Genomic DNA, 17,272 nt, shown 5'->3' with positions numbered 1-17,272 from the left:
AACCACACACGTGGACTCATGGTTCCATTTTAGCCTTTTAATTTTTGAAATTGACACATTATCGAATCACCCGAGCCATCTCCAATTTACTCGAGCCACGCCTAAGCCACTTCAAGCCAAACCATAGCCAACTCATTTAGGAACCCTACTTACCAAGCCCAAGCCCCTGGACAGCCCCTTAAACCCTCGAAAACCTTCCTGCCCTTGACCCATTTGTGTGTGCATGAGTTTTGGTGCACTAGAACTCCTACTCCTTCTAGGAACCTTACAGCCTCCTAACCATCTACCAGCACTGAACCTCACCAAGCCTAGACCACACTCAGACCCCACCTCACCTATCCCTAGCCCTCGAACCACCCCTAACCCACGCAACTCTCATCCTGCGCACCACCAAGTCCCCTCGCTGCTACAACTCATGCACAAAGCCTCCTAGTGACACTAGGACTCTTCCAGCCAAGCCACCACCGAGCCCACCTGACCCTAACCATCCTTGGACTATGCCCAGACCATACCAAGACCAGCCCAAGCCCTGAACCCTACGCGCAAGCCACCAGCAACCAACAACAGCCTACGCGTCACTTGTTCCCTCGCGTTTCTCTCGTTTGGCTCGAGCCACAGCGAGCCCATTACTCCATGCCCTGGACCAACCCCTGCCCATCATCCTAGGACCCTGATGGACCAGCTTGGCTCGTGTCCAGGCCAGCCGCAACCCCTCTCTGCTGCTGCCAAACCCACACAGTCACGCGAGGAGTCCTTACTCCACGGGACTCCTCCGATCCAACGTTTCGAGCAAGGGGTCCTAGCCATGCTAGGACCCTTCCTGACATTGACCACGTCCCTTAGAACCAAACCCCCAGACCTGGTCGAGCCACATGTGCCCATGCATAAAACCGAACCCTCTGGAATTTTGAACAACCAACAACTCACGGTCCCTACTTGGTTTATTCCTCGGTTGTTCCAGCCTTAAATCTTCTTAACATTTATCATGTTTTGGCCATAATTTATCATATTTTATCATGTTTTTGCAGCGTGTCCATTGGGTTCATAACGATTCTTTTAAAAGAAGCGTAAAATCGTACAACGTTGAACATACGTATCATATCGTAAAATAATCGGACGTACGTATTTTCATGCATATTCAATTAAAACACACATATTATGATTCGTATGATGTTTAAAATGGTTTAGAAAACATGCATTTGCGTTTATAATGCTCGAATATATGATCTTCGACAAGGTGCGACGTTAGACGACCGGACGACGAAGACCACAAGCTTTTATTCTCCTCCAAAATTTTGAAATTATGAATTGTGTGTGTGGTTTGTTTACGAGTGGTGGTGGTAGGGAATTGTGAGGTTTAGTAGACCTAGGACTTTATTTTTAATTTAATTAGCAAGTTAAAATGGGCTTTGGTTTTGGGCTTGCATTCTTAAGGGTAATTGGGCCTACTTAAATTGATTAAATTGAGCCCAATAACACTTAATTAATTAAATACTAAAAGTTTATAAAATTAGTTTCCATAAAATAATATTTTTGATCTTTTAAAACTCCTTGTTTGTCCAAAATCGGCTTCCAAGGAAAATCGAGCTCGACTCGTAAAATAATTCGAACTCAAACATTTTTGAAAAATTAAATCATTTTTAATCATATTAGAAAGCCTTGCCATTATTTAATGAAAAATAAATATTCTTGTTTTGGTCGTCCTCGGTTTCCTTTTCCCTAACTATTATCGAATATTCGGGTAAAATCCTTAATTACATGTAATACTAATCATGCCATGTTATCATTTAATCATATAAAAAATATCATGCTAGCATTTAAATTCAATTAAATAAAGAAATTAAGCAATTAAAATAGTTTTACATGCATGTGGTTTACGTAGGTTGATTTTTCGTACGTTACATTCATTACCCGATTTCAAAATATCATCTGGAATGTTTCATCACCTACATAAAGATGTAAAATTTATTAACAAAATAATGAACATCATTAAAAATAATAAAGTGTACCAATAATTTATGTTTTTCATCAATGCAGGAAACAAAATCTATAATATAAAAAATAATAAGATTGACATGCATAAACTTCCAATCTTAAATTGATAACATTTTTTTTCACCTCTATCATTGAATTAATTATGATAATCAAACATCAATAATAGACGTATCAACACCCAATTTTGTCAACTTTGCAAAATAAACAAAAATAAATAAAATGTTAGTATATCGAAATGTTGAGATAGATCTAAAATAAATCAAATTAAATTAAAATACCTTTGTAAATCATTTCAACATCACACAAATCTTTCTCCACATTAATTGGTTTTGAATCACATCGAAACCAGACTTGAGCACAAATGAAAAATCGAACTACTTTGGGCGATAAAGAACTCCTAAATGTATCAAGTACACGCCCTCCGGTGCTAAATGCAGTTTCTGAAGCAACGGTGGAAATTGGAACTGTCAATATATCTCGAGCCATTCGAGAAAGAATGGGAAACCTGTGACTATTATGTAGCGTCTAGAAATTTAAAAGCTATTAATTTTTTTTTACAAGCCCAATTTTTCGAAATTCTTAAAACTATGCATACGTGCAATAATGCTGAAAAATACGTCATTTAAAAATAACCGTAATCAAATAAAAAATAAAATACTGCAGTTTAAAATTTGCCGACTCAACCATCATAAAAGTACGTAGAAGTAAATCAAGTACAAATCCTGATAACAAACGCCATGTCAAAACCAAGTGTAATAAAATGTTCATGTCCACGCTAAACACATAAAACGTGATGTGTGGAAAATATGGTTCTCAGGTCATGTGCGCACACCCAGCCTTGCCTATTCAAAATTTGACACCTCCTGCCTCCTCATCAACATGCTCACCTGTATCATTCACACCTAGTGAGTCTAAAGACTCAACACGCCTGCACCACTATAACAAATAAATATAAATAACATGCAATAGTGAAAAATACCGTAATCTACATTTCATGAACTTAAAAAGTCGTATGCATAATCATAATCTGTCAAAGCATAATCATTTACATAATATATAACGTCATATCAACATAAACATGTTCGTTTTCTTAATTTGAATTTCGTTCATCAACTGTGACTTTCGTATCATCGTATTAGGCGATGGATTCATCTACGTATAACCGCGGTACCCAGCGGCGGGGATATTAGCGACAGTATAACCCATCCACTGAGCATTGGCCTTACATATCAACTTATTAACAGGTCATCGTATTAGTCACAACCAACTCCCATCTTTCAAAACATATCATCATATTCATCATTTATAAAAATGTATATACGTAAATTTTTCCTTAAAATCAAGCATGCAACATATTTTTATAATTTCATAAAAATAATGCTCGTGATAAAAAAAAAAACCTTTAAAAACATGATAAATTTGTGCTCAGAGCGCGCAAAATGACCATTTTGCCCCTAGAAACCCAAAATTACCATTTTACCCCTGGACCTCACAATGTCGACCCGAAGGTTACCAAACTCCTTAAAACACCTCAAAACATATTTAAAAGTATTTCTTAGACATAAACTCGAGCCCGTTTTAAAATCTAATCGATTTGTTTCAAAACATAGACCGGGGTCTCGATTTTAATCCAAATCGACCCAAAATTTAACCACAATTTTCTCAACTCGTACCATGACTCAACGCTACCCAACAAGACCTAAAACCACACGTTACAGCCCACTAAGACCCACGGAACAAAATCCAAGATCTACTGGAATATCATCGCACAGACGACCCAAAACCCTAGTCGCACAACTCGTCGTCTTGTCAACCCTAGACCTAAACCTCGAGGAGCAGCCCTCCCTAGACCAAGTTTGGACCCTATTGGACCTAACCATCCCAAAGACTCAGTCCCATGCACACTGCATCAGCCCAACAGCCGCGAGCCACCAAGGAAACCCCTACCCGCGACCCTACTTGGATCACCCACACTTGATCAACTTATCCTATAACTCCAGCCATGTTCTAGCCCCCATAACCACGACTCAGCCCCACCAGGGTCTGTTCCTCGACCCTTGTATAGCCGACGCCTACAAAATGTCCGATCTAGCCGTACCTGATTCAATCAATCAAGACGCACCCCTCGGCCAATGCAAAAATCACGAGCCCTACTCGACTCCAGCCCTTAGACAACATATACCTCGACATGAGCAGTCCCTTAGCAACCCCTAGACAGCCCCCTTGCACAATGTTCATAAAAACGTGAGTTATATGCAACCATTTGTGAAATCATGACAATCGATGCATGAAGAAGCATTACACATGCAAGACTCACGCACTCAACCAACACACACATAGCAGCATAAATATGATGTGAATGATGAGAAATGAGATACATGGCGTGCCTTATCGATTAAATGAACAAAATCTTGATGATACGTGCGTGGGACTTGCACGGGAGAGGCGGGGAAGAAGCTTTTCTTGAAAGCTATGGAGGAAACTGAGTGGCACTACTGAAAATTTTCAAAAATTCTGCTGCAAAGATGGGGAGGGGTGGTTGTGCACTAGGTTTAGGGTTAGAGTTTGAGGGTGTATGGTTTTAAATAGAAAATGCATGTTACGCCCCGAGACCGGGGTTAGTCGACATCGGCGTTGTTTATCAATCACACAATTAAAAACAACCAGCCTCGTAGCACAGTATAAACCGAAATACCAGTTTATTAATCATAATCTCAAAAAAACCAAAGTCCTTACAACTGAATAAAATAAATTTGCGGAAGCGTCTAACATAAAATTGAAAGTACTAAAATTCCAAAAAATAACGTAACTAAACTAAATCACAAACTTCACCATCCCCAAAATTGTTCAGATTCTTCTTCTTCAACCTGTTCTTCGGATTTATCTGGGGAAGATTGTAAGGGGTGAGTATTTTGGGAATACTCAGCAAGTGGGGTAATTTGAATACCACATAACATTTTATAACAATTTCGAATCATAACATAGCATGCTTTTCATAATCGTAACATCATATTCATAACACAATAACACTGCGATTTTTTCACCTTTCATGGTTTACTAATATCAGTCCCTAAGTTTTAATCCTCTAAGGGGGCGAGGCCATAAAACAGTTCTATCCCACCGTTAGGGGCCATATATTGGAATTCCACCCATTTTCAGGGAATTTTCACAGTGTCAATAAAAAACGTACCAACTTTCGTAAAAACGTATAGACAAAACGACGATACTGGACCGCATTTTTAAACCAAAAACCGAAAATTTAATATGCATAAAATCGAAATTTAAAACAGCCCACTTACCTTAAATTCTTGAGAAAAACGTGAAAAACTAGGATTGCTTGCACAGGAATTTCGGAATTCCTACTTCTCTGGCTGGATGGCGGCAGCGCTTCGCTGTACTCGAAAATTCCTAAGGGGACTAGGGGAGACTTTCGAAAATTTGGTGTAATTTTAGGTGTGATTTTTGAGTCAGGTGGCTCTCTTATTTATAGGAGTTGGCTGCTATCGTGATCAAGTGATATCGCGTTGAAATATAACTCAAATCTTTTATCTTGAATTGTGATCTATCTATCCGTGATATAAATTCAAACTCTAAATCTTTTATCCCTCAATTTCGAAATTATCAAATATATACACCATGGAATTCGAATTTCTAGGGATTTTATTATCCTTCGTTTGATCTTTATCCCGATATCTCAATATCAATTCAAATCTTAGACATTGACCTGGGAATATTCGAAATTTCTTAATAAATCCTTAGATTGATAACTTAAAAATATCTTATATTATGAATGATTTAAATATTAATATCTAAGATTACACCATCAAATTATTAGTCTAATATTATTCTGATGAGATCACGATACTTCAAAATTCCGGGTTTTACATCCCTCCTTCCTTATGGAAAGTTTCGTCCTCGAAACTTGGGTTGGCTTGGTCTCCGAAGATGTACGAGTATTGGTCAATCATCCTTTCTTCTAGCTCCCACGTGGCTTCTCTTTCGGTGTGGTTATTCGAAAGTTTCAGCTAGTGATTCGGCTTAAGTCTTAGTTTCTTAGCAAATCTCTTAGATACCAAGGAATGCGTAGCACCACAATCAAATAACGCATAATCAGGCACTTTTTTGAATTAGGATGGTACGTGAAACGACTTCATTGGTGTCTTCGGCCTCTTCTTGAGTCATAGCAAAGACCCTAGCGTTAGGCTTGCCTTCCTTTGGCTTGTGGGGGTTAGCTCCTGAATTTGGCCAAGTTCCTTTGTTGGGCCCGGCTACCTGGTTGGCGGCAGTAGGACATTCGGCAATTCGGTATCCCGCTTTCCCACATCCGAAGCACACACCACTGTTTCTTCGGCATTCTCCCAGGTGTCGTAAGTGACAAGTTGGGCAAGGCTTAATATCCTGGTAGCTTGAGGTAGGCGAAGGCCCTTTGGATGGTTCACCGGACTGGTTAGGCTTCTTGAAAGTCTGATCGCTGCGTGAGGACTGATTATTCATAGGCCTTTTGTTTTTGAATTCCTTCTCTCTACGCTGGATGTCAGTTTCAGCTCGGATAGCTGCACCCATAAGATCTGAAAAATTCGCGGGTTGGTAGACTGCTAGTGCTGATTGGATCTTGCTGTTCAATCCCTTCTTGAAGCGGTGCAATTTCAAAACTTCGTCCGCCATGATTGCCGGAGCATAAGATCCAAGGGAATTGAACTGGGAGGTGTATTCCACAACCGACATATCCGAAGTTTGAGTGAGGTTTTCAAACTCACTTAGTTTCTGCAGTCTGACCTCGGCTGGATAATACTGTTTCAGAAAGGCTTCTCGGAATCGCTGCCAAGTCATTGGTCCTACAGCTGTCATGGCTGGCGAGATTGCTTCCCACCATTTTCCTGCTTTATCTTCCAGGAACGGCACAGCCACGTCCACTTTCAGTGCCTCAGGAACTTCCAATAGGCGATGTTGAGTCTCTATACTTTTTAGCCAGCTCTGGCTAACTTCAGGGTCAGCAGCTCCAATGAAGGTTGGACATCTGTTCTTGCGGAGTGATTCATAGTGGAACTTGATTCCATTTGGTGGTGGAGGTGGTGGTGGCTGATTGGCGTTCTGATTTCCCAACCCTTGCAGTGTTGTCGCCACAATAGTGGCTATGGCCATAAGATCAACTTGGCTTAAGTTGACTGCCGGCGGGGGTCCATTTCCTTGCTCGTTCTCCTGTCCGCCTTCACGGTTGATATTAGCGTAACGCGGGTTGTGGTTCTGTCTTGGGGGTCTGCCGGCCATTTCCTATAATCGCAAGTTCTAAGAATTTGTACGAGTAGGATTTATGCAATAGATTGCGTAGAAGTAAATTGAAATCAATGGAACCAATAAAATATTTTATTGATTTCTCAAGCAGGAAAATAAATAAACATGACCAATCCAAATGAATTAAAAGTATTTGACCAATCTAATAAAATGAATGTACTGAATAAAAAAACGTAGCGACAATGGAAATTAACTACTAAGAACGGTTCACTAAAACACTCTAATCCGATATCTCTCCATTTCCTGGAAACAATAAAAATGAAATGCTCAGAATATCAAAAAAATAGGACATAATAAAATATCAAGGTCATATAGAGTCTAATATATAAAAATAATTAAATTTTTCGAAAATTTCCAAAAATAGAAGGATAATGTTGGCGGGTTGACTCGTTGACTCGGCCAAGTTGACTCGCCGGGTTGACTCGCCGAAGTATGGTCGGAGCAAAGGAATTTGTCGGCGAAGGAGTCAGGATCACGGAACCGGTGGTGGCACGGCCTGAATCGGTCGGAAAGCTACTTAATTTGGCCAGAAGTCGCAAGAAATCGGTTGACTCACTTGAAATTGGGCGTTTCTGATTGGTTGATCCGATCCCAAAATTGATTCTTGGGGAAAGTTACCCATGGATCATAGATTGTTTGGGTCAAATTATTTGAAAATCGGAGTACGATTGGTAGGGTAATTGGGCAAAATAATTTTCGGGATAGGGTTCATACGCCAAATCCGTAGATCTGAAATTCCCGTTGCATCCGAACGCAAAATCTGAAATTGTTTAAGGGCTTTTGTTCGGTTCGTCGAGACGATTCTGGAACTGGGCGCCGATCGAAGAAAAGGTACCGGAAACGGCCGGAATCGGAGGAAACGCGGCGGCGCGCGCTAAGGCCTTGTTTGGCCGAAAATTTTCCGAATTTTTTTTTTGAAACTCGATTTTTTGATTTTTTTTCCCACTTGGATTATGAACCTGGCGGCTCTGATACCACTTAAATGTCACGTCCCGAGACCGGGGTTAGTCGACATCGACGTTGTTTATCAATCACACAATTAAAAACAACCAGCCTCGTAGCACAGTATAAACCGAAATACCAGTTTATTAATCATAATCTCAAAAAAACCAAAGTCTTTACAACTGAATAAAATAAATTTGCGGAAGCGTCTAACATAAAATTTAAAGTACTAAAATTCCAAAAAATAACGTAACTAAACTAAATCACAAACTTCACCATCCCCAAAATTGTTCAGATTCTTCTTCTTCAACCTGTTCTTCGGATTTATCTGGGGAAGATTGTAAGGGGTGAGTATTTTGGGAATACTCAGCAGGTGGGGGAATTTGAATACCACATAACATTTTATAACAATTTCGAATCATAACATAGCATGCTTTTCATAATCGTAACATCATATTCATAACACAACAACACTGCGATTTTTTCACCTTTCATGGTTTACTGATATCAGTCCCTAAGTTTTAATCCTCTAAGGGGGCGAGGCCATAAAACAGTTCTATCTCACCGTTAGGGGCCATATGTTGGAATTCCACCAATTTTCAGGGAATTCTCACAGTGTCAATAAAAAACATACCAACTTTCGTAAAAACGTAAAGACAAAACGATGGTACTCGATCGCATTTTTAAACCAAAAACCGAAAATTTAATATGCATAAAACCGAAATTTAAAACAGCCCACTTACCTGAAATTCTTGAGAAAAACGTGAAAAACTAGGACTGCTTGCACAGGAATTTCGGAATTCCTACTTCTCTGGCTGGACGACGGCAGCGCTTCGCTGTACTCGAAAATTCCTAAGGGGACTAGGGAAGACATTTGAAAATTTGGTGTAATTTTAGGTGTGATTTTTGAGTCAGGTGGCTCTTTTATTTATAGGAGTTGGCTGCTATCGTGATCGAGTGATATCGCGTTGAAATCTGACTCAAATCTTTTATCTCGAATTGTGATCTCTCTATCCGTGATATAAATTCGAACTCTAAATCTTTTATCCCTCAATTTCGAAATTATCAAATATATACACCATGGAATTCGAATTTCTAGGGATTTTATTATCCTTCGTTTGATCTTTATCCCGGTATCTAAATATCAATTCAAATCTTAGACATTGACCTGCGAATGTTCGAAATTTCTTAATAAATCCTTAGATTGATAACCAAAAAATATCTTATATTCTGAATGATTTAAATATTAATATCCAAGATTACACCATCAAATTATTAATCTAATATTATTCTGATGAGATCACGATACTTCAAAATCCCGGGTTTTACAATGCATGCCTAAATGGGCCCTAAATAATTTAAATGAATTTAAAAAGGGTTTTAGGCCCACTAAGCATTAAAATAAACCCATCAAGCCCAAACACATTCCCGAAAAATATTTCGTTTTGGTACGTTCTTGAAAATATTGACTGAACCCTCAAAAAGTCCTTCGAATCGATAAAATTTGCGTACCGGTTTTAAAAATATCCACCTAGGCCCAATTTTTGAAAAATACACTTAAAAATACTTTATATTTATTAATTAAAATTAAACATTCAATAAAAATATTTTCCTTAATTTTCTCCGATCTCCGTTATTCGTTCGAGCGCGAAATGCAACTTAATATCCTAATGCATGGAACTTTAAAATAATCATGAAATAAACTCTAACCATGCAACAATCATGCATTAAAGGCATAAAAAAATCTTTAAACACATATTTTAAATAAAACCCTAGATTGCATGTATTCAAGTTACATAGTTTAAATTTACTGGACCTTACATATTACCTTTCCACCATTACAATATATTAAAGTTCTTTCTCTCCTCCACAACATCTTCAACCAAATATTTCTCCAACTCAGACTTTACTACTTCACCTTTTCCTCCACTCTTATACATCTTGAACTCTTGCTTGAACGACAATTTAATAGTCATTTCAGACTCATCGTCCGCCTCACACAAGCGTTTTTTAGACATATCTTGCGAGCCAAGGGTGGAACTATTTGATGAAGAACATAAAATTTTAGAAGTGTCTGAAAGTTTATTGGAATGCCTTAGTTTATAATCATCAAACAACTCTTAAAGGCCAAGTCTCACTTGTTCTTTCATGGTCTCATTTTTCCCAATACTGCCGTACAGTCTAAATTTAAAAAACTCCAATTTATGTCGCGGATCAAGGATCACAACATAATATAAAATATATTCATTTTCTCAATTGATCCCCAATACTTATCATACTTTTCTTTCATTCTTTTTTCCATCAAACCTAGTTCAAATTCAGCACTCTCCAACCATTGCCCAAGAAGCATGTCAACCTCACTAATTTCATGAAACATAATGTTCGATGTAACATTCAAATAACCAAAAATACACAAAGTGAGTTTATAAAATTGTTTCAAAAATTTCAGCAAAAGCTCGGATCTTTCCCAATCATGCTCATTTGGAAAACCATCATATGACTTTTTTGAAAGATCAATTCAGAAAGTAAGATCGACTCATCATAAGCATCAAATGTTCTTTTAAGACATATTGCCTACTTTAAAATTAAGAATGTTGAGTTCCATCTGGTAGGCACATCAAAAGTCAACAACTTATTTGTTTCTAATTTTTCAAGCTGAACACGCTCTTGAAATATTTTGAACCTGGCTGGAGAACTCCGTATGTACCTAACGGCTCCCCTAACACGCAAAATTACGCATGCTTGCCGGTTCTAGGGTTTCGGTTCAAGACCGGTTCCGACCGGTTATGGATCTGGTGGTACCCGTTCCAAGATTTAAATCTTGGAACCAATCCAATCTTGGACCAGTTCGAAGACTTTTAGACCGCTTCCGGTTCGGAGTTCCTTGACCGAATATTATTATTTTTGATATAAAATTACTTTTATTAATGAACATTTTTTTATTTAGTATTTATACTTGAAACAATACTGAGCAATCATACAAATAAAATAATTGAAAGATTGATCTTACAATTGAAAATCTAAAATTCATCACGATTTATTAAAATATATTTTGAATATTCCGAATCTTCATCAGAACTTGATCTTTGAAATTCATCGATTGCGCTAGAGGTCCTATTCTTTTTTTCGGCTGCAAACCAATCTTGTAGGCACGTTAGTATGGAAAGTGTTTCTGGCTTTAAATTAGTTCTTTGTTCACTAATAATCCTTCCACATACTGAAAATGCTGATTCGGAAGCAACACTTGAACTTTGAATTGGTAGGACATATCTTCAATTGCAGCTGACACTGGATAAAGTTTAGAATTTACTTTCCACCAATCAAAAACATCGAAATTCGCTGTAGTCTTAATATATTGGCTTAGATAAATTTGAATCTTATTTTAATTAGATGTTGTCACCGATTTTCCTATGAACTTTTGCCATTTTAAACTTTGAAAAAAGTTCAGTGGTCCACTTTTGCTTTTATATGTCGGACGGCTGCGCACTCAGTTCATCACATTGTTCACTAGCATACAAATCAAACAATTCTTGGATAGAATGCATGATTGACTTCTTTTGATCGTCAACATTTTTCTCAAGAAATTTAGCATAATATTCAAAAAGACGTCTATTCCTCGATTTTGAGTAGGATCAATTAATGTTGCTAAACCATGCACAATTGATATAGTTTCCCAATATTTTAAAAATTTATTTTGCATATTTGAAACAAAATTACGCATAACAGAATCACCACGATATTCAATAAATTTATAAAACATATTGAAAAGTAAAGGTAGAAACATGGTTGAAGTAGGGTAGTTAATGCCAGAAAAATTTACGGTCGCTTTTTTAAAATTTCTAACAAAGAAACACATTTACTCAAAATATTCCAATCATCATCAGTTAGCATTAAAGATTGTACCGCAATATTATTATAATATGAAGTAAATAAATTTTGAAAACGTAATAAAGTATGAAGCAAGTGTTATAAAGAATTCCATCTAGTTTCAACAGGAAGAGGAAATTTTCTAAATTTAATTTCATTTGATTCGACTACCAGTCACGTCCATATCTTTTTTCACGTAATAATTTCCCACATAATTTGATTTTTTCTATTACAGTAGACATTTGCTCATCACATGCACATTTAACACATAAGTTGATAATATGACATACACATCTAACATGAAGCAAATTACCATCTAAAATTGGTTTTAGAGAATCTTTAAGATATTTAATTGCAAGAGTATTAGCACTTGTATTATCTAACGTTATCGACATTGTTTTATTTTGTATGCCATAAATCTTAACAACATTTAAAACATATCTAGCTATGGTGTATGCGTTGTGAGACGCTTCTAAATGATCTAGCGCTAAAATTATTTTTTGCATAGTCCAAGTTTCGTCAATCTAATGACTTGTAATAACAAGATAAGATTCATATTTTAAATTAGTTCAAATATCAGTTGTCAAACTAACTCTACAAGAAATATCTGAAAGAGGAGATTTTAGCGTTTCTTTATATTCTTTATAAATATCAAAACAATATTTCTTAAGTGTGTGCCTAGAAATATTGTGAAAACATGTTGAATAGTACTAGTAAATTCAACAAAACTTTCTTGTTCAGCTATTATAAAAGGTTGACAACATTTGGTAACAAACTTTACGATGGCTTTCCGAAAAATTTATTTTATAATTGTGAAAGCTTTAACACCTGAAGGATTAATTTGTTGTTGTGTTAGTTCCCTACCGAATTATTGTAGCGTATCAGGGTCTATTTTATGTACCTTAACTAATTGTTTTTTCGAAGTGCCGGTACCACCACCCGTTTCGTAAGAATAACTCGTTTTGCAAATTTTACAAACGATAGAAGAGTTATTCATACCTTGTTGTTCAATATCAAAGTGATCCCAAACTTTGCTTCGCTTTGCACGGGTTGTCGTCTTTCTCGTTGAAATTGTATGGCTTGCTCGAGTAGACGATGGCGTCCCTACATCTTTGTTGGGGAGTTCCTTGGCTTCTTCATCCTCGTGGTCAGGTTCGACTTTATCAAAGTCGGGGATGTAGCCAAAATGTTCCCCAAAGTCGGAAGAGTATTCGTCACCATCACCACGACTGTTTGAAGATGATGCCATTGAAATTCGAATTATTTATTTGAGTAAATTACGAAATAGTAAATAAATAATATTGATTATAAATAAAATTATAGCACAATTATTGAATATATTTGGAGAAATAATAGCAAAGAAAGATATTGATTGTAGAGAAATGAAAATTTGAGAGAAAATTTATATGTGAAATATTAAAAATGGCTTCTATTTATAAGTGCTTTTTGGGGGTAAAAAAAAATTATATTTGCAATTTTGCACAAAAAAAAAAGTATGCAGATACTGCATTTGCAGTCATTGGCCCAAAGAATTTTTTTTTTTATTTTTTTAAAAATTTCGGATTCTGGGTTCTGGGTCGGTTCGGGTTCCGGGTCGGTTCCAGATACGAACAGGAACCGGTCTGAAATCGGTTGAACCGGTTCAGAACATGCTGAACCGGTTCAACCCACTAACCAATGGATTGTACACGGTTTCGGGTCCCGTTCATCCATACCAAATCCGGTTCCGGGTCGGTTCCGGCTCGAAGTCTGTTAAGCATGCCTACACGAAATAGCTATATGCTCATCATTTTCTTTCAAACCATCCTGTACAACGATATTAATAATATGTGCAATACCCTTACATGAACATATTTCCCACCAAAAATATTATTTCCCCAGTTATCAAATATTTTCTGCAAATAAACAATTGCCCCATCATTCGAAGATGCATTATCCACAGTGATAGAAAATATTTACCTATACTCTAATCAAGTAAACATCTCTCAATACATTTTCCTATTTCTTCACATTTATGACCAGATATTGGGCAAAAATTCAAAATCCTTTTACGTAAGTTCCAATTTGCATCAACAAAATGAGCAGTAAGACACATGTAGTTAACTTTCTGAATAGATTTCCATGTATCTGTGGTAATTCAAATCCTTTGACAATTATCCTTTATGAACTGCTATAATTTCGCCTTTTCATTCTGTGGTAACCTCTTTGTAAAAGTCACTTTGTAGTTGTATGTTTGGCGAAGAAAGAGTTTCAAATATTCCTACAAATTGGCTAGAGAAAATGGTTCTTTGTCAGATTTAGTAGTACCCAGAAATGGTTGTAATATTATGTTCGTTTCTGTTACAGGAGAAATATCACAGCCAACATCAAACAAGATAATGCTACATGTACTCGCCTCGGGAAGAACCTCGTTGCGATAGAAGAAGCAATAGAAGTCGATAAAAGAAAAACACTCAAACACAAGAAATCATACATTCATCAACATGGTAAATAAGACTGAGTTTCAAAAGGAGCATTCACTTTTACTTCTCCATAGGAGGCGAGGCACCCATGTAAATTAACGAAATAAGATTTTTTTTAAAAACATACGCTTAGCCAATAATGGCGATCAGTTTGTGAGAAACGAGAGGCGGTGAGCTCAAAGATAAAGGCGTAAAAAACAAAATAAAAATATCAACAGCAACACAACGACATCCTAAAACAACTTAACAAACATGTAGTGAACAATGTTGCAGACTTCCGAGAATAACAAACCATCAACTGTAAAACACCGACCGAAGCATAGATTCGAGCAAATACAGTGTCGATTTCAACAGGTCTACAAGAAACATCGATGTAATTCGAATTGGTTCTCCGAAACTCCCGGGACTGCCGCTCACAATCACCGACCCTCGTTTTAAGTAGAGATCAGTAATTGCGGTGTTTTAGAATGAGAAACGTACAGCTTTGGAAAAAAAATGTAATAATTGTTTAGCTGTGGTTCAACATTTTGCAAAATTAGTTTCCAATTTATTAAACTGGACCGGTTCAATATAAGCCCATTTTTTTTAAAAAAACAATCGGGTACCCGATCGGGTAATCCGAGTAGCAACTCTATATCCGAACCCCCTTACTTTTAAATTATGAATATTTACATGATGAGAAATTATCTACATGAAATATAATGTTCCAAAATTATGTATAATTATTATTCGACTATTATGAAAAAATTAATATTAAGATTTTTCAAAATCATATATGCAAATAAAATTTAAGAATTCTCATATTAAGATTCACATACCGTTCATATTTAAATATTTATCATGTTTTACATAATTAAGTATGAACAAATTAAGTAAAAAATTAGAATAAAAAAGTTACCAAATAAATTAAAAAAAATTTGACTTATAATTATATGAATATTTAAAAAATGATAATTATGTAATAAACTTGCAAACATAATTTTGGGGATTCTTCAATGACCGTATAAATTGTCTTGACTTACCATTGTTCTCTCCAAGGAAGATTGCTTTGTCTATGACTAAGTATTTAGGCTTTAGCCCTACTTACCTATTTTTCTTGGAAGCATTATTTGAAAGTGTTAATTGTGTCATTAAATAATTATTACATAAATAATTAAGTCCAGACAAAATTATGTACAGGGAACTAGTATAATTTAAAATAATAATATTTAGCCAACAACATCCTTAATTATGTAGCTAAACTTAATTATACGAAATTATATATTAATTGGGTTGAGGATCACGTGAAAGACATTTATTATGGCAAATTACTAAAAGTGTTAATATTTATATGTTTGTAGTTTAATGTCTTAGCGATTCATATAATTTGAATTTATTAAATAATAGCCACATCATATTTAATTAAATTTAAGTTAAACATTAGTTTTTAAATCACATTTAGTTGTAACATAAATAAATTATATAAATTTATTCATTAGTAGGTAATACATGGAAATTAATAATTATGGAGAATAAATATTTGATCAATAAAGAATTCAATGTCCTAACGATTTGTATGATTTAATTAATTGAAGAGTAGTCACAACATCTTATATTGAATTAAAATTATATAGAAATTATTACAAATAACATTGGTCGATAAAAATTATAATTATTATATTTGAATAATAAAATTTATTCCATATAAAATTTTGTTGTGTGAAATATAATTAATTATGAAATGATATAGAATTATTTTCTTAATAAACCCACAAGGATTAAGAATGTATTTAATTCAATAGTTACATCATTAAGTAATATTAATATATTTGAATATAAAATTTATCCCAGATGCAATTTTTATGTCAGAGTTTCATATTATTAACATGATTTATAACGGTAAAATATGACATATGGTTTACTGCTTTATTTGGTGACATTTTCTTATATATTATTTATTTTGTAGATTTTTTCCTGCTAATTATTTGGATAATAATTTTTGTAATTCACAAAATTCAATGTTATAATTTATAACGTGCGGAAATAGAAGATTATTCTTTATTTAATATGATTCCTTAAGTTAATATAAAAATTGTCGATTTAGTAAACTGAGATGGCTAAATGTTTAACGATGTTAAAATAATGAAATATGTAATATCTTGGTCATGCGAAATCCAAATGATCTGAAATTTGGAGATACCGTAGAAAACCCAAATATATAGAAATTTCATTTTTTGAGTTTTGAAAAATTTGATTGTTTGATTGGTCCAAACAGATATATTGATGTTGAAAATGTTAAATATGATATATTATATTATTAATATAATATTAAAAAAAATTGAAAAGTAAGTCGGTGAGATAGAGAGAGAGAAATAGGGTTTTGATATTTTTCCTTTCGATCTTACAATTTATCGGTTTATCCAATTGATGAACCGACTTCAGTTTTGTGATATTTGACAGGAGGTCATCAATTGGATGTATAAATTTTATATTTTTGGTGATTTTGAAATTCGTCAATTTCTGGAATAAATCTGATAAATTGTTAAATCATATAGAAATCGAAGATTGTTGGATAATATATGATTTTAATGAAGAAGAGAACATTATTGTGGTGTTATTTTGAATTATTCTCAATTTATTATCAGGGATTTTAATTGTTGAATTGAAACTGATGAGTTGCTTATCAGTTGTTATTAATTTCTATTATATATTCAGAGTCTACGAAGTATAGGCTA

This window comes from Primulina eburnea, chromosome 1 (assembly GCF_022965805.1).
Source record: "Primulina eburnea isolate SZY01 chromosome 1, ASM2296580v1, whole genome shotgun sequence".
In the NCBI taxonomy this organism is placed as follows: Eukaryota; Viridiplantae; Streptophyta; class Magnoliopsida; order Lamiales; family Gesneriaceae; genus Primulina; species Primulina eburnea.
Note: the sequence above shows the minus strand (reverse complement) of the source record.